General features: G+C 39.5%; 1 long non-coding RNA gene across 1 annotated transcript in view; it reads left to right on the top strand.

The window, feature by feature from the left end:
• The window catches only part of LOC309810708, a 71,515-nt gene extending 47,692 nt beyond the window's left edge, over positions 1 to 23,823 (top strand). The window contains exons 3-4 of the long non-coding RNA XR_014295047.1: positions 21,288 to 21,361; positions 22,345 to 23,823. This is a non-coding gene — a long non-coding RNA (uncharacterized lncRNA). The remainder of the gene's footprint in view (positions 1 to 21,287; positions 21,362 to 22,344) is intronic.
• The last annotated feature ends 363 nt before the right edge of the window (positions 23,824 to 24,186 follow it).

The raw sequence follows: 24,186 nt of genomic DNA, 5'->3' as shown, positions 1-24,186 counted from the left end.
GTAAGACACCTAAAATGTTACCCAGGAAGACAGAAAGACTCACAAATAAAATTAAGACATAATGGTGGCCTAATTGGAGATGTGTGTGTGTATGTATTTGTGAATATGTGCAGACGTAAAGTGAATTAATCCAATTTTCTCATCTGAAAAATGCAAATAGTTCTACCTATTTCACAGTGGCATTATGAGCATTAAATGGAATGAAGCATGTGGAGCATTTAATACAACGTCTGCTGCATAATAAGAGCTTAGAGGGGGTGGAGACGGAAGGAGCAGGCATAAGAGCACACAAGCGATGCTATCCGTTTGCCTTCTTTTCTGCACAGTCTGAAATGTCCCCAGGAATTGCTCTAAGTGCTTTGTATAAGTTTTAACCCTCACAACAGGTACTTTTAAATACCTTTAAGGCAGGTAGTCTTATGTCCATTTTACAAATTAAAAACTGGCACTAAGAAGTTACTTAAGTGTAACTTCGTCAAGATTTCGGAGTTGGCAAGTGGACAAGTGCTGGAGCCAGGCTGGACCTCCGTCGGTTTGTACTGTTGGAGTCTGTGGAGTGTGATTGTAGCCAGAGCCCACTTTGAGGTTCTGATGATTTCTAGGGGTTCCTCCTTTGTGCCCAGAGGCTTCCTTATCCAAAATTAGTCATCTCATGGTTCTTAGTTTGTGAAACTGCTTATATAATCAAGTAAGTTTGCATAATTATAGATTTACAGGAGAACTCTACATTCTTTAGTCTTTCTACCTGCTTCTAGGGATCTGGTGATTGCACTTTCTCTTAAGAGCTGCTTAGATTTTCCTGGTTCTTTGTATGCCTAGTAATTTTGGATTTTATCCTGAACATTTTGAACATTATGCTATCAAAATCCTCTGGAAATTGTTGACTTTGTTGTTGTTGTTTTAGCAGACAGTCAGCTCAGACTACAAATCCTGACTGTCTTCTGTGGACAGTGGTTCAGTTTTTAAAGTCTTTACAGCTACTTGGATCCCATCCCATGTGTGTCCCACTGAATATGAGGCTGGGATCTGGGTGGAGTCTATAATGTAGTTCTGTTCTAAAGCCTTCATTTTGCTGTTTTGGGTCTTTTTTGTGCATGCACATCTTGTGGGTGAGCCTAAGACTTGTGTGGGTTCATACACCCAGATTGAGATACCCTATGATTTCCCCGGCATCTAAGGATCCATTATCCTAGTCCTCTGACTGGAAAGCTGCAGTTTCTGAGTTTGGCCTCCCCACACTGTTGTGCACTTCCCATAACTGGGGCATAGGGGCAAGAGGAAAAAGAGAGAAAGAGATTTCCTGGATTTTCCCTACACTTTTTGGGGTGGAGAGCAAGCTCTTTCCTGGGTCTTCTGGCTGAAGATAAAGACTTTCTCTCAGAGCTTTAGGACCCATACGACCACGATTATCACTGCCTTCATGCTGGGGATTGCTTTGGGGAAGGCTGGGATAGAGAAAAAGAAAAACAAAACAAAACCGAGATTTCACCTATGCTCTCAAGCATGTCACTACTCCATCCTCTGAACAGAAAGAGTATTTCTCTTGAAATTTTCATGTCCATACCTGGTGCACAGTTCGAGGATTTGGGCCGCCCTTAGGTCTAAGCTGGGAAACCCTGGGGTTCAGGCTGTTATTTGAGTTTTGGTTGCCTTCCTCAATATGCCTGCTTTTATTTATTTTCAGAATCCTCAGATAGTTGCTTTTTGTATTCCGTTGCAGGAGTTTTAGTTGTAATTCACCGAGAGAGTTAGGGTGTAGTGGGCTTACACCATCTTAAGTGGAACCAGAAACTCCTTGGTTAGCTCTTAAGCTGAAATATTCCATTCCTGTGTGATTTGATAAGTTCAATATGTATTCTGATATAAGGAACCTTAAGCCACTAGAGTTGCTTATTTGTTGATTTATTTATTCACCAAATACTTGAATACCTACTATGTTCTACACTTTAAAAATGTGTTGGAATACATTTATAAATAAGTCCCAGTTTCTACCCAAGTTTCTCATTTTCTGGTACAGAAGACAGATATACCACTAACTGCAGTACAGGGTAAGTGCTGTAGTGGGTCTTGGATTTTCTTTTGCAGGGGCAGGGGGGAACCCCAAGTAGTGAACTTTCTCAAAGGCTAAGCTCTTTGGAACAGATATCTCCCTGATCTTTCTTTTCCTCTGATAGTTCCCCATTTCCCTCTCTGCTTTTTTTCTTTAATATAGTCCAGAATAGTTTGTTCCAAGGTACAACTAAATGTTTCTGTTTTACAAAGAGATTTTATGACATGTATCTTAAGCAAAATTAAAAGTAAATTCTCATTTTACTGGGTTTAGTTGAGAGGAATTTATTTAGAACATGGAATTATCTTTTCCAATTTCCTCTATCATCATTACCCCTTGGTCTCAAGATCTTATTTCTTGACAAAGGATCAATCCTCCGAGTTGCACACTTCAAAAATATATTCTTTTCATCATGGAGCCAGTGCTAAGCTATTGCTGTTAGTTCTATTTTAGCTTCTCTTCAGGACTCCAAACCATCCCTTATTTTAGTTATCTATCACTGCTTAACAAATTTTCCTTAAAACTTAGTGGCTTAAAATAACAAATATTTATTGTCTCTCATTTTCTGTGAGTCAGATATTAGATGCCTCTGGTTCTGAGTCCCTTATGAGATTTCAGTCAAGCTGTCAGATGAGGCTGTGGTCTCTTCTGAGGCTTAACTGGGGAAAGATACACTTCTGAGTTCATTCAATTCCTCTTAGGATGTTGGACTGAGGATTTCTGTTCTTTGCTGGCTGATAATCAGTTCCTTGCCATGTATCTCCGGTTCTTTGCTATGTCTCTCCAGAGGGCTGCTCTTAACATGACAGCTGACTTCCCTAAGAGTGAAAGTGTGAGAGAGTGAGAGAGTGAGAGGGAACATCAAATATAGAAGCCATGGTTTTTATGGAACCTCATCTCAGATGATAAGCCATCACTTTTTAAAAAATTAATTAATTACTTAATTTTTGTTTGCATTGGGTCTTCGTTGCGGTGCGCGGGCTTCTCATTGCAGTGGCTCCTCTTGTTGCGGAGCGCAGGCTCTAGGCACACAGGCTCAGTAGTTGTGGCTCGCGGGCTCCAGAGCGCAGGCTCAGTAGTTGTGGTGCACGGGCTTAGTTGCTCTGCAGCATGGGGATCTTCCTGGACCAGGGCTCAAACCCGTGTCCCCTGCATTGGTAGGCAAATTCTTAACCACTGTGCCCCCTAGGAAGTCCCTAAGCCATCACTTTTTGCCATACTCTATTTGTTAGAAGTGAACCACTAATCCAGCCCACGCTCAGAAGGAGGGGGTTGCAACCTTGACTGCTTGGATCAGTACGTTTCTTATTTGCTGTGCACAGGACTCCTCTGTCTTAAGTCATGAGCTAGTATAACCTTTGCATGCTGGCTCAAAGCAGCTAAAATTCCATAGATATTCTCTGTCCTTTTAATTTTCTTTATTCATCTTAGCTTTGAACTACTTCTTTTCCAGTAGGTTAGATTCAATCAAACTAGATCCCCCTTTAAAATATCCTACAAGAAGTCATAATACACATTTATATGTTAATAAAAATAACCATCTTCCTAAAGAAGTCTCTTCTGTCTTTCAAAAAGTATGTAGAATATTTGACTCCATATTTACATTTGATTTGGACATGCCTTATTTGGTTGCTGCTTTTCATTCCCGTATTACTTTTGGGGGAGGGAGGACATCTTTTCACAGTGGAAAATCTTTTTCCACTCAGGTCACTTTGAATATAATTTTTCAGGACATGTGATTCCTTTTGAGAGAGCTCTATGAATTAAAAATTGTATTATTATTTATGTATTAATGCATAGCTAAAGATGTGCTTATCAAAATCACAGCAAGGGCATTGCTACTATGGAAAGTATACAGATTCTATTTTTATTATATGATCTGCTGCAATAGGACTATCACTAATAGAAGAGAATGAACAATCCTAACATTTTTTGCATTGTGTGAATTAGAATGGGAATGCCCTTATAACCTTCTCCTTATTACATTTGTGTCTACTTAAGATTTTAATAAATATATCTCATATCCTGTGAAATGTATTGCTTTTCTTTTTCATATGATTTAATTTTTTCCCCAATTCTTAAAAAGTTTTTAGTTTAGGGACTTCCCTGGCGGTCCAGTGGTTAAGACTTTGCCTTCCAATGCAGGGGGTATGGGTTCAGTCAGGGAGCTAAGATCCCACATGCCTTGGGGCCAAAAACCAAAACATAAAACAGAAGCAGTATTGTAACAAATTCAATAATGACTTTAAAAATGGTCCACATCTAAAAAGTCTTTTTTTAAAAAAAGTTTTTAGTTGAACAAAACTAATTTTAGAGTGTCCTCTTTCAAAAATCTGTTCAGGCAACAATCCACTTGTTGCTAAAGCTAATTGAGCATTAATGACCATATTATTATCCCAGTGCTACAGCAGCGCATGGCATTATGTTGAGAGCCATGTGAAATACAGGCATGAACATTTTGTGCTGAGGGGTCTAAGAGTCCAGAGATAGATTCTAAAGGCAAGAAAATTGAAGTGTAATCACTGTACATAGGTAATGCAGAAGTGCAAAAGTCATTTTCACTTACATCTTAGAACATGATGTATATTTCATTATCCTTTGTCAAAAATTTTATTCATTGAACAAAATATATTGACTACCCACGTATGCCAGTTCTGAGCTGAGGACAGTTACTCTCTTCAGGGCTCATAGTATGATAGAGAAAACAGGGGTAAATGCTAGAAATCTCCTTTTTGTCAAATTTAAGAATTAAGAGCTTTTTAAGAAACAAGATTATATTGTGAAATATATTATACATACGTAAACTTTTGACCAGAAACATTCACCACCCTTTAGCTGATGAAGAATATATTGAATGTTAATGGTTTAACTATGTAACAGTCCTTTAAAACTTCTCATCAAAGAAGGACATTAAACAGTCACTTTAATTCTTTCCAAGCAACATTATCCACAAATCTTAGTGCTCTTAACCTGTTACTTCCTTCCAGATCAAAGACCTTCAGTATTTCCTCTTTGTTCACAGAGTATACCCCAAACTTTTAAGCCGAAAGTATGAAGACTTGTGTTTACAGAAGACTTTTCTAGTCCCATCTTTCATTATTTTATTACTTTCCAGCTTCGACTTTCATAATGAATTGTTGTTACAGCACTGCATTTTAACCAAACCATTCTCAGGCTCTGAGCTTTTTGTCTCCATGCCTTTCTATGTGCTGTTCCCTTCACCTGGTTCTTTAACTGGTTCTTAACCAGGGGCGATATTGCCCTTTCCTTCTTCCTCCTACCAGGGACATTTGGCAATGGAGACTTTTTCGTTCGCACAGCTGGAGGGTGCCACTGGTATCTAGTGGGTAGAGGCTAGGGATGCTGCTAAACATCCTACAATGCGCAAGACAGACACCCATGACAAAGAATAATCTCTTCCAAAACATTCCTAGTGCCAAGGTTGAGAAACTCGACCTAGATGGTCCTGCCCTTTGCCCTTTGTTCAAATTCTAACCATTCTTTATGGCCTCTTGTAATGACTACCTCCTCCGTGAAAGCTGGTCTTGGTCTTTCCATCCACATAATCACTCTTTTGACTTTGAGCCTTCCTAGGCAAAGTATTTTTTGGCACTTAGTATTTTTATTTTTTATTTATTTAAGATGATTTTTTTTTTTTTCTTTTTTTGCGGTATGCGGGCCTCTCACTGTTGTGGCCTCTCCCGTTGCGGAGCACAGGCTCCGGATGCGCAGGCCCAGCGGCCATGGCTCACGGGCCCAGCCGCTCCGCAGCATATGGGATCCTCCCAGACCGGGGCACGAACCCGTATCCCCTGCATCGGCAGGCGGACTCTCAACCACTGCGCCACCAGGGAGGCCCTAAGATGATTTTTTAAAGAGCAGTTTTAGATCCACAGCAAAATTAAGAGGAAGGTACAGAGATTTCTCATATACTTTCTGCTCCCATATGTGCATAATTTCTACCATATCAACATCCCTCACTAGAGGGGTATTTTGTTACAATTGCTGAACCTCCATTGACACATCATAACCATCCAAAGCCCATAGTTTACACCAGGGTTCACTCTTGATGTTGTACCTTCTGTGGGTTTGGAAGATGTCTAATGACATGTATCCATCATTATATTATCATACAGAGTATTTTCACTGCCCTGAAAATATCTCTGCTCCACCTCCCACAGCCCACAGCCCCCGGCAACCACTGATGTTGTTACTGTCTCCACAGTTTTGCCTTTTCCAGATGCCATATAGTTGGAGTCATACAACTATAAGTAATTAGCCTTTTCAAATTGGCTTATTTTGCTTAATAATATGCATTTAAATGTCCTCTATGCCTTTTTATGACTTAACAGCTCTTTTCTTTTTAGCACTGAATAATGTTCCACTGTGTAGATATACCACAGTTTATTTATCCATTCATCTACTAAAGGACATATTGGCTGCTTCCAAGTTTTGGCAGTTATGAATAAAGCTGCTATAAATATCCATCTGCAGCTTTGTGTATGGACATAAGTTTTCAACTTCTTTGGATAAATAACAAAGGGTGCAATTGCTGGATTATATGGTTAGAGTATGTTTAATTTTTTTCATCTCCTTTTTATACCCACTTTATTCTCTTCATCCTCTAAAGCTCAGCTTATAGTCTTCAGGAAGACTTTCAGATCATTTCTTCTCACAGAATTTATTTCCACCTTTAAAATCATTTTGTAGAGGTAGTATGGTATAGAGCAGTGTTCTGGAACTTAAGCAGGCATCAGAATCCTGGTGAGGAGGGCTTGTTAAAACTTGGATTTCTTTTGTCCGTTCCTCAGAGTTTCTGATTCTGTAGGTCTGGGTAGGACCCAGTAATTTGAATTTCTAAGAAGTTCCCAGGTGATGCTGATGTGCTGATCTGGGGACCACACTTTGAAAACGACTGCTATAGAAGCATAGAAGACCATCCTGGGAGCCAGACAGATCTGGATTTGTATTCCAGTTCCTCTGCTTCCAAGCTATATGACAGTGAACTAGTTATTTTTCCTCTCTAAACCTCAGTTCCCTCACCTGTAAAAAGCGAACAATAATAACAACTACCTGGAAGATTAATTTATTAGGATTTAACAAAATGACATATGTGTAATTAAATACTGGATATCTTTGGTATTATTTTTGTTGCTTATGGTAAAAACTAAAATATACCAGCTATTATTTTTGTTGTTGGAAAATAAAAGGTTAGAAAATAGAGATTTGTTGGTATTCATAGGTCAAACCCAAGAGAATGTAAGCTTACTTACATGCCAGTTTTACCTACCCCAAACTGGCATGTAAGCAAGCTACATGGATTAGTAGAGCAATCGTTTACCTTACAATGGCTATAGTGACCCACTTCTGTGTACATATTACTTCATCTTTAACAAGAGGAACGAAGTGTGTTGATACGTTACCATTTGATACAGGGACTCCCTATTGGGCAGAGTTTTATTTTAAGTTTCTCAAAGGATTAGCTCTTTCTAATGTTCAGCTTACCATGTCTGCTTTTAGCATAGACAGGAATATCTGGTCCAATCTGCCGTGGTCAAAATGGCAGGGTTGGTTGTGTTTGATGTACACAGTATAAGTCACAGCAGAGATAGCAAGGGAATTGTGTTCCTCCCAAGAGCACAATGGGAATGGCAAATAGGATCTTGGCATGGACCATCTTGACAGGTGTTTTCACTCGTAATTCTTGGCTGGGCTTGGCTGAGTGGTTTTGCTGTAAGGTCTCTCTAGGTTGAAGGGGCAGTGGCTACAGAGGAAGCTCTTTTCATGGCTATGGGAAAGGTACAAGAGAACAAGCAGAGGGACTTCCCTGGTGGTCCAGTGGTTAAGACACTGTGCTCCCAACGCAGGGGGCCCGTATTCAATCCCTGGTCAGGGAACTAGATGCTGCCTGCCACAACTAAGAGCCTGCATGCCACAACTGAAAACATTCCGCATGCCACAACTAAAGATCCCGCACATGGCAACGAAGATCCCGCACACCACAACTAAGACCTGGCACAGCCAAATACATAAATAAATAATAAAAAAGAAACCATTTATAAAAAAAAAAAGAAAGCAAGCAGAAGTATGCAAGGCATACTGAGACCTAGGCTTAGAACTAGCATTCTATCACTTCTGCCCCCTTTGTTGGCCAAAGCAAGTTACATGGGGTGGGGCAAGGTAGTCGGTCTCTATGATGCCATTAAAGCAATCAATTTACCCCCAAAATTAACAAAACAAATGAAGGCTCTACATGAAGAAAATTATCAAATTTTCAATATAAAATCAAGGTCTGAACAAATTGAGAGGCATAGCATGTTCTTGGATGAGAAGATTTAATTATAAAAAACTATTCTCAAATCACTTTATACATTTCATACAATTCCAATTAGAATACCAACTTGGATTTGTTTTGTGGAACTGGACACAGTAACTGGGAAGTTCATTTGGAAGAAAAAAAATCTTAAAAATGTCGAGAAATGTATCTGAAAGAATAATGAGGGAGACTTCGCAGATATCAGAACATAGTATAAAGCCATTACAACCCAAGTAATATGAAACTGGCATAGTAGACAAATTGTTCATTCAGACATAGAGCAGGAAACATTAAAATTTAGCATATGACAGGAGTATTTTAATTCAGGGAGAAAAGATTTATTTAGTAATTGGTGCTGGCACAACTGGTCATCCATGTATAAGAAAATGAAATTGGATTCCTATGTTTCACATATACAAAAGTAAATTCCACTTTAAAAGACTTAACTATAAAACTTAAATTGTTAAGAATTTTAGAAAAAATCTAAGAGACAACATTTACAAGCTATGGGGAGAGAAAGACCCTACTACTACTACTACTAAATAAGCCTAGCATCTTTTTTTTTTTTTTTTTTTTTTGCGGTTCGCGGGCCTCTCACTGTTGTGGCCTCTCCCGCTGCGGAGCGCAGGCTCCGGACGCGCAGGCTCAGCGGCCACGGCTCACGGGCCCAGCCGCTCCGCGGCAGGTGGGATCTTCCCGGACTGGGGCACGAACCCGTGTCCGCTGCATCGGCAGGCGGACTCTCAACCACTGTGCCACCAGGGAAGCCCCAACTGCCTAGTTTTAACAGCTCACTTCTAGTGTATTTGGGGGCCTGAGGATGGCATTAGGGGCTGATTCATGAAACCATCAATCTGATATGGGGATGGGGGTTGGGGAATGGGGGTATGATGTAGATAGGAGGGTAGGGGGAGGACCCGGAAAAGCAAGGAGTTTACCTGCTGGCTCCTTTCTGTGTCTCATCTCTCACAAGATGTAACCTTGAGTTGTGTTTATCTGACCCCTCCACTGGGAGCCCCAGAGTTTGTGCAGCTCTTCTGAGCTGAGGTGGTGGGAAGATCCAGAGCCTCAGGGGGTACCTCCAGGTCTGGGAGGGACACAGGAACTTCGGTGGCTCTGTTATGATGAGCACAGCGACAGCCTTATCAGTGTGTGACCTTTACTTCCAGGGAGGCTGAGTCAGCCAGTGGTGTCGGGAGACACTGCCAAAGGTGTGGATAAGTCTGGATGCAAGTGCATCACTGTCCCATGTTGAGGAGGCACAGAGAGCCTGGAGAAAATCCAGTACCATCAACTCCCACTCATTGAGAGGGCTAGGTCTCACATTATTCCCACCCATCTCATGCATATGCAAATTTTTTAAATGGCTGTAATTGTAGGGCACATAATACTTAATATTTGCACACATGACTTTTTATTATTTGTGCAGGGTCTTACATTTTCTCTCTCTTAATTTTTATTCTGTTAATTTCACTGAAGAGTTGGTGAGACAGATAATAGAAAGGAAACCACCTACTCTGTAGTTGAGGCAGAAGCAGGAAGGGTGAGAAGAAAACACTTCTTTATTAGAGCTTGCTATGCCAGGAATTGCACTAGATTAGGCAAATATGTTAACTTGCTGGTTCTCAAGCTTGGGTATGTATCAGAATCACCTGGAAACTTTCAACAAAATGCAGATGTTCAGGTCTTATCCTATTTCAGTGAGCCTCTGTATCTTGTATTAACTTTCTGGGTCAGTCCAGTATGTACCTAACTTTGAATTCTTCCTGCATTAACTCATTATATATAAGGTTGCTATCATTTCTCTCTTTACAGAAGCCCAAGCTAGGATTCAGAGAGGTTAAGTAATTGGTTTGGGTTGGCTGGAAGAGAGGGAGAACTTAAAAAGTAAGGTTTGCCTGAATTGGTGGGGAGTTTAGAAGCTTGAAGATCTTAGTTGATATTAATACGACATTACTCTTGCTCACAGTCTGGAGAAGATTGATGACATTATAGACAGGTATGCTTAGAAAAAAGTATTGCACATTAAAAAAAGAAACAAGAAAACATTCTCAGCGTTGGTTTGCCACCTTACATTATTAACCCATTTTTTTCATTAAGCATTTCAAGTATTATTTGCACATAGCTAAAAAAAAATGGAGAAAAAGTTTCTCCCTCAATATTAGATGTTTCTAGTGCATCCTAAGGACTGGCATGGGGAGTGTTTATGCACTTTTTAAGACTGACATTTCAAAATGTATGTCATTTTGGGTCATTTCCCTCATCACCCAATCCCAGTTTTGTTAGTTTTCCACTGCATATAGAATAAAAGGTAAACTCCTTCACATGAGCTAGAACACTCTTCTTGATCTGGCCCTACCTGCTTCTTCCACTATTTCTACCATTTCCTTTAACCGTATTTCACCTCACTGGCTTTGTGCTGTCTGAGGGTCTTGCATCAGATGGCTTTTCTGCCTGAAAGACTCTCCCCTGATCTTGTCTGGCATTCATGTGTTACCTTAGATGATCCTATGCAGTTCGTCCGTTAGTCTGTTTTATTTTCTTATAGTGTTGATCACTATCTGAAAGTATCTTATTTATTTACTTGCTTACTGTCTTTCTCCTCCATTCACAAATAAGCTGCATAAGAATAAGGACTTTGTCTTGTTCCTCTATGTTTCCACAATGTCTTGAAAAAAAAAAAACAGTGCCTGGCACATAACAGGGCATAATACATATTTGTTGAATGAAAGAATATGCCTTTCATACAGAGAAACAGACACACACACACACACACACACTCTCTCTCTCTCTAAGAAATTTACAACAATGGGATCATGTTATCATTAAAAAAATTTTATGTGTCTTGGAGATTTTCCCAGAAAAACACACACAGATCTACCTAGTTCTTTTTTTTATGGTTTAAAGATCTCCAGGATATAAAATTTAGTTAAAAGTAAAAAAGCAAAGGGCATAATGTAATACTATTTTGTGGATGTACTGTGATTCATTTATTTAGACCTCCATTGATGGATATTTAGGTTGATTCCAGGAGTTTGCCATTTCAAAAATACAGAAATGAATATAATCACACTAGTGTCTTGGAGTACTTTTATCTCTCAATTTTAAACTTTTAATATTTCAGTTGCATATATAAGCAATATTTTATCAGAATCACCATATTATGTGACTGTTATTGCTGGTGGGAGGGAGATATTATTAATTAAAATTAATACCTAAGGATTTTCAAAGATTGGTAGGATGATTAGGGAGAAAAGTTCTTATTTACTTTAGCTCCAGATTTACTGTAAGTGTTATTATTATATGTGAGATGCCAATTTTTAAATGAATTTCCTGGAAAAGAAAAAAGTATTTTCCTTATTACTCTGACTTTTGAAATAAAATCAAAAATTGGTTAATTTCTCAAGTGTGAAATTCAGCAGTGCCCATGCTTGCTGACCCATGAGGAATTTGAAAAGGCTGGCTAATGCATTATTGATTGTACTTTTTCTATTAGTTCTAGGAAGTGGGCAGTCCTTGGGGCGGGGTGAAGGGTGCAGGGCCTAGGTGGATCATGCTGTGTGTCTCCTTCTCTGCTCCGCCAGTCGTGTTAATCTAAAGATATCAGGTCACAAGGAACACGGAAAGCGAAAAGAGTTTTTAAAAGGGCTACAGCCTGAGTGAGGATGGTACCAGGGAGCGAGGAGAGGTACCATCCTCCAGCGGAGCTTTGTGGGTGGGAATAAGATGCGCGTCTGTAGACCGAGTGTATGTGAGACTTGGGTCCGGTTAGCCCGCAGAACCAAGTCCTGCCTCATCCCATGGATGCTTCCTTGAATTACAATTCATCTTTCACAAGAGGAGAGGACAAGGTGGAGGACAGCTGGCCCATGGGCATTTATCTGATCCACAATAGCCTAGGTCGATGTTTCCCAGAGGGTTACGTTTGTACCTCTTTGGACCTCTGGACACATTCCGATTTATCAGTCTTTATTTTAAAAGCATTCATGGAAGCCAAAGCAGGGCCTCCCACCTGTTGTTCCCACCCCCAAACTGTATCTTGACATGTCACTACCCTTTGGGAAGCCACAAGTTACCGTAGCGAGAAGCAATAACCAGTTCTCTAAGACCTGGAAGGACCTGCCTTTCCGTGGTGGCAGTTCCAGGTTTATTTACACACCCAACCCCAAGAAGAAAGAAGGTCAAAAGAGGACCTGTGTGTGCCTTATGCGTTTAAATGCTTGATGCTTATACTTTTAAGGGTGGCCAAATGAGTACTTGAGCCTTATCAATCTGGTTTAGCAATTCCTCCTTCCTTGGGGAGAAGATAGGGGTTGGCATAAGGTGGTTGGAGTGGCAGATATATCTCCTCTTCTAGATCTGGATTAAGTTTAAAAAGAGATTTTTTCCAGGTGGAAATGCTAGAACTCGTTTAAGGAGCAGAATTCTGAAGATAGGGAATATTTTGAACCCACCTTATTCTGCGTTCCTCACCCTTTTGTCTTTCTGAATTGCTTTAATGTAATATATATATATGTAACACATATATAATGTATATATATTACATTAAATACATATGTATCTACATATTCATATATACCTTTTTCTTTCTTTTTCTTTAAGTAGACCTTGGGAAGTCCACATATAGATCTAAGTATATAACATGCTTGGTTATATGATGTCAGGAGTATTCTGATCTCTCTTGGGCCTTTTTCCAGTGCTAACGGCTAAGGTTCCATGAGCTGCCAGAACACCTCAGAAAGAAGATGAGGTCACTGGCTGAGACTCCCTTGCTCCCCACCCAGGACAATATTTCAGAATTGTAGATGAAAATCACAGTGTAAGATTTTTTCTCACCCATTTTCTTATATCACGGTGTTTACTATGGGAGGTTTTAATGGTAATTAGTGTAGTATTGAACTTTGAGGATATAATGAAATGTGGACAGGTTTTTAACCTATGTATGAACCTTTGCAGGAATGTTTGCCTTTGAGCCGGGCTTGAGCATCTCATTATTTATTCCCATGATGCCAGTTGACTGAACTGCGTAATAGTTCCAAAGATTCTGTCTGCCAGACTCTTGTCTATTTTCATAGTGTATTCAGAAGACTCTGAAAGGACCTGATACTTAGGAAGAAAGGGCTGGTTCAGTTAGTGGAGACTAGAGGCATTTGTTCATTTTCTGTTTGGGAAAATTGCCATTATTTCACCAAGATGTTATAATAAAAAAGCTACTTACTCATTAAATGATAATGTAGTGTTTTCCCTTCAAAATGGGAAGACTGAATATAATTTTTTTCTAAAGAACCCATTATTAATGTTAATGATTTATAGGTCCCTTAAAACTTTGCTTACTGCTGATGGGGCAGTAGTGAGGTCTGAAAGTCCAAAACTTTACTCCCATAATTATAGATATATTCCTTCCAATAATAATGGAAAAATTGTTTATAAACATAATTTTATAAGTTTGTAAATGTAATTTTATAGGTAGTTGAATCATAATTAGGACTCTGATGAATTATTCTATTTTGTATGTTTCCACTTTATCAAGTTTTTTTTTTAAAGCTAGGTACATTTTTACTCTATTATTGAGTATGTTTTGCCTTAGAAAGGGATCATCACAGCTCTTTTATCCTAGAAGAAAGGGAGTAAAGAGGTGAAAATTACAGGAAACAGGAGTAGATTGAGTTTTATGACCCTCCTTGTAACAAAGAGAGCCTAGAGCATATAGTACAAGGATGGAGCTACTCTTCCACGAAAGAGGCTATTTCTTGAGTCTGGTTTCAGATATCCCATCAGAAATAATGTCGTGAGCATACATGAGCACAGTACATAGTGAATATATATCTTCTCTACAGGAATAACATTTTACATCAAAGACATATTTTTGTGCTTAATTTTTGTTTCTATGCTCTATTTCAAAGCTCTGAAATGACTTTAAAATTATTTTTGACTAAAAGATTTAAAAGACAAATTGTGCATCTCTTGAAGGTTAGAGTCAAAGAGTACGTCAGGCCCTGGGAAATCACTACAGACAGTGGTAAAATGATTTCAGATCTACATCACAGCATTCTTATGCTTTGACTAAAACTAGATTGAGAGATGGTGGCATAAGGGGAGGGGAGAGCAGGTATTGTAAAACTCGTCAAGGAGGCAACGATAACGGGACAGAAGGTGACTTTAAGAGGGGATATTTCATTCTCCTATCCTGAACATTCCAGAATAATGCTTTCTAGAGAATTTGCAAACAATTTATGAAGAATGACAACATTAAGATGTCAATGGTGACAAAGCTTAATACAAATCAGCATGGTAAGGTAGTTGAGTAAATATGGAATATCCTTTAATACATAAAACAAAATTCCATGAGGGTTACCATGTCTAATTTTATGTTGTCATGAAAGAATGACAATAAAAACAAATAACAAGGAGATAGGCCTACTTACTATTCTTTTTTAATTTTCTTACTGTTCCTTCCTGCAAATCCCCTCAAAAAGTGAATGATACCGCAGCATGGCTTGAGATGTCTCAAGCTTTGCATTTCTTTCTCTCATTCCTCTTTTTCCCTTGGGCCAACATTATTTAATATTCTAGTTGTTTACCCCTTGAGTTAATTATCATGGGTTACAGAGACCAAGTTGTCCTATCTGTTGCATATCATTAAGTGGCTTCATTGAAACGTTAAATTAGGGCTTCCCTGGTGGCACAGTGGTTAAGAATCCGCCTGCCAATGCACGGAACACGGGTTCGAGCCCTGGTCCAGGAAGATCCCACATGCTGCAGAGCAACTAAGCCCATGCGTCACAACTACTGAGCCTGCGCTCTAGAGCCCGTGAGCCACAGCTACTGAGCCCACGCACCACAACTACTGAAGCCTGCACGCCTAGAGCCCGTGCTGCACAGTGAGAAGCCACCTCAATGAGAAGCCCATCGACACAACTAGAGACAGGCCGCGTGCAGCAACAAAGACCCAACGCAGCCAAAAATAAATAAGATAAATAAATTAAAAACAAACAAAATGTTAAATTATATTAGGTGAAAAACATTTGTCCGTTCTGCTCATTTATCTACCATCCTTGCTAATAACTCTCTTTACGAAAAACATTTGTGCAAAGATCTTGATGAGGGAAGAGGAGAAAGTCTTATAGATTATAGATTTTATAAAAACAGAATTGATCAACTCCACCACTGTTGGCTCAGAGTGAACCCCTTGGTACTCAAATAGAGTTTGAGTGAGATTATGGCCAGAGCTTCACTGCCTTGACCTTCATGGAAACTATGATCACACTGGCCAGGGAACATATACTAGTTTCCTATTAAGATCGTGTTTGTTAAGCATCTGTTAGAAAGTTACTGACTCAGCAGGAGTGCCTCTACAAAAGGGCTCCCAATTTATACTCTGCGTCATTGGGCGGTCAGTGCGTGGGCAGTCTCTGTGAGTGGCAGAAAAGGGTGGAAGTGAGGTTTGTTTGGAGGGTCATCTTTTGTGTCTGACCCTGGTTGGACTGGCTTTACTCTCATTTTTTTTTTTTTTAATGTTGAGCTTTCTTTTAATTTATTTTTATTTTTGGCTGTGTTGGGTCTTCGTATCTGTGCAAGGGCTTTCTCTAGTGGCAAGCGGGGGCCACTTTTCATTGCGGTGCGCGGGCCTCTCACTATTGCGGCCTCTCTTGTTGTGGAGCGCAGGCTCCAGATGCGCAGGCTCAGTAGTTGTGACTCATGGGCTTAGTTGCTCCACGGCATGTGGGATCCTCCTAGACCAGGGCTCGAACCCATGTCCCCTGCATTGGCAGGCAGATTTTCAACCACTGCACCACCAGGGAAGCCTGGCTTTACTCTCTTTTGATAGACCTCTAGAATTGGGTCTGAGATCTATATTCATCATGCAATAGACCTTTCATGAGGATTAAGTCAAGTCATGTCTGTAAAAGCACTCAATTAAGGCTGGTCACTGTTACTTTAGTGACGTAAGGCAAAAGTAAAAATGCAAGTCACAATGCTTCCATTTTTTCTTAAAGACTGGATATGAGCTATAGGGAGTGGAGGATGAGTGTGTGACTGGAGATAGCATTGGGGTACCCCCTAGGATTTCTCATAGCTCCCGGGGTTCATGCTGCTCACTGGCTTTTCAATTCTTCTTTGCTTCCTGCTGTTCCAGAGCCTGAGTTGTAAGAGTCAGAAATAATGCACTGGTGAGTAGGTAATACTGAGGCAGGTACAAATCCTCCAGCTTACGAGATATTTGCTTCTCAACAGACATAGATTTCATAGTCCAAATAGTCATAGCATTTTGTACTCAAAAGGAAGCCAGAGGCTGTAAATCGATCCTGCTCATTGCTGAGTGCAGAGCAGAGATTCTGGGATTAACTGTGTTGAGGCTTCTAAAGGATACCAGATGAAAGCAAATAGAAAATTTACTAAACATGGTGTTATAGGTTGGATTGTGTCCCCCCACCCCCAAATTCATGTGTTGAAGTCCTAAATCCCCAGTACCTCAGAATGTGACTTTATTTGGAAATAGGGTGATTGCAGATGTAACTACTTAAAATAAGATGAGGTCATATTGGAGTAGGGTGGGCCCCTAATCCTATATGACCAGTGTCCTTAAAAAAGGGAAAATGTGGAGACAGACACGGGCACAGGGAGAACACCATGAAGTCCTGAAAGCAGGTATTGGGGTCATGCAGCTATAAACCAAAGAGCACCAAAGATTCCAGCAAACCACGGGAAGCTAGGAGAGAGACATGGAACAGAGTCTGTAGCACAGCCCTCAGAAGGAAGCAAGCCTGCCCACACCTTGATCTTGGACTTACAGCCTCCAGAACTGTGATACAATAAATTTCATTTCAGCCAGCCAGTTTGTGGTACTTTGTTTTGACAGCACTAGTAAAGTAATACACACAGGTAAAATTATTTCCATTTCTCTGAAACAGGGCTGGGACTAGGGTGAAGCAAATGAAGCCCCTGCCTCAGGCACGACATTTAAGGGGCACTAAAAATACCCTTCAGTAATGAATATGCGTAACATCTTCATGCAGTATTAAAAAATTGAAATTAATGCAAAAAATCAATGCCAAACAGAACATCAAAAGTTTAAATAAGGGCGGGAACAGTGGTAGCTTCGTGTTGAGCATGTCAGAGCCTGGAGCAAAAGGAATGAAAAATTAATAATAAGATCATATCTTTATTTAAACTTTAGATATTTTGTTCATCGTGGATTTTTTGGCTACTTTTGATGTTCTAAAATATTGCATAAAATATTATGTATGTTGATCTCTGAGGTTTTTGGCACCCCTTAAATTTTACATCTCACTCGCCTCACCCTAGTCCTTGCCCTGCCTCAAAACCATCCACTGAGGATAGGACCCTACTTTCAACACAGAGTAGGCGGAAACCTGTGTGATTCCCACATTCATCATTTTGTTGTTGGCCAGAGAAACGAAGAAAGAGTGCTTGCCAGATAGTTCCACCTGTCTTTCATGTCATCTCGAACACAAAGATAAACATGAAATTCAATTTCTCAACTCCAAAGTGATTCCCTTGCTGTCACCCTTTCTTCAGTTCCGCTTTATTCTCACATTAATTGTGGGCAGAACTTCAGCACCATTATTAATTCTGCTGTCTCTCTTGTCACCCATATCCAGTTGTTAAGTCAGGCTAATTCTTTCCCTATCTCCTAAGTAAAAAGGGCCTCATTGTGCTTTTGTAAAATAACTATTAAAGAATTCATTGAGATATAAGATGTCATATATTTTAACAGGTATAGAGAAGAGAGGAAAAGATTATCAGTAACCTCACCATCCAGAGATACCTTTTCTCAATATTGTAATGTACATTCTTCCAGACACTATACATTTGTGCTTGCAAATATGTTTTCAAAAATGGGATTATATTATATATGTTTTTTGGTAGTCTTCTTAACTTGTTAATTGCCTTGTGAATTTTGTACGTCTTTTCAGGTTCATAAATCTATGTGTAGAAAATAATTTTTAATGGTTTCATGGCATCCAAATAAGTGGATGTACCTTCATGTATTTAACCAATATCCTGTTATAGAACATTAGCTTATCTACTTTTTACTACTATACACAACACCATGATGCATATCTCTATACTTAACTGATGATTTCTTTAGGCTAAATTATTAGAAGTAAAGTTATTGGGCCAAAAATGTACAGATTTTATTATTTTATTCCTATTGCTAAATTAACAAAATTTTGCTTTTACCATTGGTTTATGGAAGTGCCTCTTTCTCCTAGGTCTCATTTGATGTTTTGAATATTTCACTTATTTTGTGAATTGCCTATTCATGTACTTTATATATTCTCTCTTTTGGGTTGTTCATCTCTTTCAGAGTGGTTTTTTAAACACTTTTATTAAAGATATTGTTTGGATATTAAGTCCTAGTAATGTTATATACATATTGCTAATATTTTTCCAAGTTCACCAGTTGTCTTTTAACTTATGCTGTATTTTACCCAACCAGAAATGTTAAGTTTTATGTAATCAAAAATGTCAGTATTTTCCTTTATTTCTTACTTAGGAATCATGCTCAGAAAATCCTTCTCCACCTCAGGACTATAAAAGAGTTTACCTAAATTTTCTTTTAGTACAGTCATAGTTTTATTTTTACAAGTACATTATTAATCCATTTAAAATCCATGTAAAAGTTCTGATGATTCTTCCTGTCACTTTCTTTCTAATCTTCCTGCTACTGACCTCTTTTTGGGCCCTGTATGATTGTAGCCATCTCCTATTTCTTGTCTTTTTAAAAAATATGTATTATTCTTATGATCCTTTGGAAAAAAACATTCTAGAGACTGTCCATTGTTAGGAGAAAAAAAAAATCCCTCAGAGCCCTCTAGCCAATTCTATTTTTCTAATCTTGGTACTCAATCTTACCTCTCTACATGAGCTTTCTACTCAAGATGGGCTGAAATAATCCTTGTCTCCCAAATACATCTCCTTGCCTCCGTGCCTCTGTGTATGCTGTTCTCTCCTCATGAAACACCCTGCCCACACCCAAACCATTCTTTTTTTTTAATAAGTGAATTTTAATTCTTTTATTTTTGGTTGTGCAGGGTCTTAGTTGCAGAAGGCAGGCTCCTTAGTTGCGGCTCTCGGGCTCCTTAGCTGTGGCAGGCGAACTCTTAGTTCCCCAACCAGGGATCGAACCCGCATCCCCTGCATTGGAAGGCGGATTCTTAACCACTGCACCACCAGGGAAGTCCCCCAAACCATTCTTTAAGGCACCTCCAGGAAGTTGTTTCTGGGCACACTGTTCACAGAACCCTTGCCTGTTTGTGAAACTCCTATATCACTTATATGTTTGGGTCCTAGTTGCATGCTGGCTTGCTTTGTTATTTAACATTCTACTTGTGTGTTTTAAAGTCATAGATTTAAGGGTTTCAGAGTTGGGAGAGTCTCAAAATCTGTCATCCAATGTGTTATCTGACATCAAAACCCTTCTACAATATTCTTGCTAAATAGTCAATAAACTTCTATTTGATTACCTCCAATAATGGAGAACTCACTATGGAGAACTCACTATATCCCATGACTGACCGTGCCATTCTTAGTTACATCTTAATGATTGGGAAAATCTTCTCTTATTAAAAGCCCTCAAATCTGCCTTCTTGTGTCTTTTGCTCTTGGAGGGAGTTATGGAAAGAACAGTAAATGTAGGGTCTGGAAAAACTAGTTTTGAATCTTGACTCCACTCGCTAATTGTTTTGTGATCTTGGGCAAAATGCTCTACTTCTGTTGGGCTTCAGTCTCCTCACTTGTAAAAGAGGGCTGATACCTACTTCATATTGTGGTAAGGATAGCGTTAACTGAGAATTAAAGTAATTATATGAAAGTCTCTGGCATAGATCTTAGCACTGAGTGTCTGATAAATATTTATTGAATTAGAATTTGATTTATCTTCCGGAACCCTGCAGACAAAATCAAATCCTATAGGCTGATGTTATATATACTTTATGAAAGTCTTTTCTTCTCCATCTAATGTTTCCAATTACTTGAGTTATTTTCTGATATCATGATTTCTTAGGTCATAATGTCCACCCCCTACTCTCCTGGTCACTCTCTTCTCAACATAGTGCACTTTTTCCGCATATCCCTTAAAGGATGGGATTCTGAACTCTGGACGGCACCCGCAAAGGCACCCAATCAGCATCCTATCATTCTATATATCAATTACAGTAGCTCTTGAACCTGGATATATATGAGAATCACCTGGGGAGTTTAAAAAAATACTGATGCTTCCCCAGCGCTTCTGTTTTAAAAGATCTTGAGTGACAACTGACACGCTTTAACAGCTGGTCAGGTGATTCTAATGTGCACAGGTCTATAAATTCCTTGAGAACAGATTTGCCATCCCTATTTGACATGCCTGGAGTCAGAAATGTTTCAGGATCAGATTCCCCCACCCCCACCTTTTGAAAAGGTAAAATGGTGCATAAATCATTAATATGAAATAGGCTTGGTGGGTCTGGATCTTTCCCTTGCAGTCAAATACATAAATATTTTGACAATGGCATACCCAAACATTCAAGTTGAGTGGAAACTGTAAAGACCATAAATAGCCTTGTGTTAGCTGAGATCCAGTTTTGCAGCCAAATGAATTTTGGCACAAAATTTCAGAAGAAAATTGCAGTTTTGAGAACTTCCAAATTGTAGATAAGGGATTGTGGGTCAGTCTTTAGTGGTGTGTTTTTAGCATTTAGCCTGATGCGCTGCCCAAACCTGTGAGTTTAACATATTCAGTGAATGAATGAGACAGACTTTTCTATGTGTTAACTCTAGAGGTATTAGTATATTTCCTAAAGTCAATTTTCGTCCAACAAAGAGTGCCTTTGGACCTTAAAACTTGAAATAAGCTCATCTGAAAGTCATTGAAGGAGAATAAGAATCAGTTTGTTTTGCTTTTTGTCATCTCAGGATTTTCATACCGGAAATATATACATATGAAATGACTGAAGACAGATGGAGAGCTTTTCTTATATGGGATTGAAGTAAGTGAACCAGTAAATGTTTTTTGCCTATTATGTGCAAAGCATTATAACATATTCTGTAACAATTGAGAAACGGGTTAGAGCACAGCTGGAAAAATCTAAGTTGCAGTGAGAATCACAATGAAGGCATGTGAAGAATATTTTGACTTTGAATAACCAACATTGTAAGTCTAATGTTTAATCAACATTAAACAAGGTAGAATGGCAGGAGTTTACACATATAAACAGAATTAAATTGTAAGAATCAGCAAGCATCAATCAATTAACCAATCAGTCTCCAGTTCTCTTTGCTTTCAAAGTAGAAAATCTCTGAAGAAATGAGATCTGTGTAGACATTTAATGCAGACTGGGGTGCTCTCAGCCGTTTAAGAGGAGACATTGGAGTGGCATTAAGATGGTGGTCTTTACTGTGTGGTTCCCTGAAACATTTTTACCAGGAGAAATCTATTTCCTAACTTGGACATTGTATTAATCAGGGTTCTCCAGTGAAACAGAACCAATAGGATGCATATATATTCTGATTATGTGTGTACAGAGATTTATTATAAGAATTTGGCTCACGTGGTTATGGAGGCTGGCAAGTTCAAAAATCTGCAATGTAGGCTGGTACACCCAAGACCCAGGAGAGCCAATGATGCAGATGAAGTCCAAACTCAGTCTGCTGGAGGATTCCCTTTTCCTTGGGAGGTGAGTGTTTTTGTTCTGTTCAGGTCTTCAACTGATTGGATAAGGCCCATCCACATTATGGAGGACAATCTGCTTTACTCAAAGTTCACCAATTTAAATATGAATCACATTCAAAAATACTCTTCAGGTTGATACATAAAATTAACCATCACAGATATTAATGCAAAACAACCTCTCCTCATCTCAATATTTAACTTTAATTGGTTACAGTTAGATTTGACTATAGTTAGATTTTTTTTCAGAGTCCCAAATGCATATTGCTTTATTTCATAGATTTGTTTTTTTTTTTTTTTTAGATCTGCACGTGTCTACCAAGCTCTCAGGAGATGCCAGTGCTGCTGGTCTGAGGACCATACTTTGAGGACTCAGGGGCACTATTTTATGCTCCTACCTTCAGAGGGAAACAGTGTATAGCAGAGACAAAGGAATCTTTTCCTGAGTTCTGAGTTTCAAAAGTTTAGGTCTTCAGGGGAAAAGGGAAGAACTTAGGAAAAAATGTAAAGATTGGAGAGAAGTCATGATACAATTGGACTGGATTGCAAAGAAAATCAGTGTCCCTAAGAAGACCCCTTCTCCCTCCTACCCTCCCCCCACCCCCTGGTTGGGAGAAGCAGAACTCCAAGAGAAATGTGGGGAATCTGTGGGGAGTTATAAGATTCATTCATACCAGGTAGGTGGGAATTTATAAAGGAAATTAATTAGCCTTACATCTTACACACGTAAGATGTGTTTCATAAGTTTTTGGTTTCTTTTTTTGCGGTATGTGGTCCTCTCACCGCCGTGGCCTCTCCCGCTGCAGAGCACAGGCTCCGGACGCGCAGGCTCGGCGGCCATGGCTCACGGGCCCAGCCGCTCCGCGGCATGTGGGATCTTCCTGGACCGGGGCACGAACCCATGTCCCCTGCATCTGCAGGCGGACTCTCAACCACTGCGCCACCAGGGAAGCCCCATAAGTTTTTTTTTTTTTAAACTATGTTAATGATTTGTTCCGTGCTTACTCTGTTCTAGGTAGGGGCCAGCCAAGAGTTTTATGTATTTTATTATTTCATCCTCACAACAACCCCGTGAGCCATGGGGTAGCTACTTCTATTATCCACATTTTCAGCAGAGTTTCAGTGAGGTAAAGGGTGTCCTGCCTATCCCATGGTTAATAAGTAGAGGACCCAGGATTTCTGATGAGATTTTTGTGGGGATTAAGTGAATTGATATTTGTATCTGTGAGCCAACTGTGCCTGGCCCGTAGTAAATATTATATAAATGTTAGCAATTATTGTTACGATTCCTTGATTTTAGATTTTAGAAGATCCTCTCCCAGTTCTTTCTCTTCTACTGACAGAGCTAGAGTTTTCACCTCTTTCTACCCCTTCTGCCAAAAGACCTGAGACCTGTGTTCACTCCTTCTCTAGCAGAGCCAAGAGGCTGGTGGAGAAAACTTCTGTATTCAACATGATTTGTAGGAAGTAAGAAGACAGGGGAAGCAGCTTTTCAGAATATGGAGAGAATTGGCGACACCAGTAGGGTGAAAAGAGGACCGTAGGTATTGTTGGAGAGAAGGGAGAGAGCACGGAAAGTCAGAGCCCTGTGCTTGGCCTCCTTTCTCCAGAGGCCCCAGCTAGCAAAGAGGCCTCCCCGCTCTAAGTACAGCCATCCCTTGGTACCCCCTGGGGATTGGTTCCAGGACCCCCACGTATGTCAAAAATCCACTGATGCTCAAGTCGCTTATATAAAATGGCATTGTATTTGCATGTAACCTATGCATAACCTCCTATATAATTTAAATAATCTCTAGGTCACTTATAATACCTAATAGAATGTAAATGCTATATAAAAAGTTTCTGGTATGCAGCAAATTCAAGTTTTGCTTTTTCGAACTTTCTGGAATGTGTTTTCCCAAATATTTTCTATCCATGGCTGGTTGAATCTGCATGTGGAACCCTCAGATATGGAGGGCTGACTGTAGTGCAAAGGAATGAGGTAGTTGCATTGGAGGCTCAGTGACCAATCCCGTATCCTTCACTCCCTTGTCCTCTACAATTGGCACTTTTCAGTTGAACCATTGAATAAAGAACTGCTGAAACTATCCTTAGGGTCTAGTGGTTGTATGCAGTTGACCCTTGAACAATATGGGTTTGAACTTC

This window comes from Mesoplodon mirus (assembly GCF_964341445.2).
Source record: "Mesoplodon mirus genome assembly, chromosome: 9".
Taxonomy (NCBI): domain Eukaryota; kingdom Metazoa; phylum Chordata; class Mammalia; order Artiodactyla; family Ziphiidae; genus Mesoplodon; species Mesoplodon mirus.
This window is presented reverse-complemented; position numbering and strand designations above follow the sequence as displayed.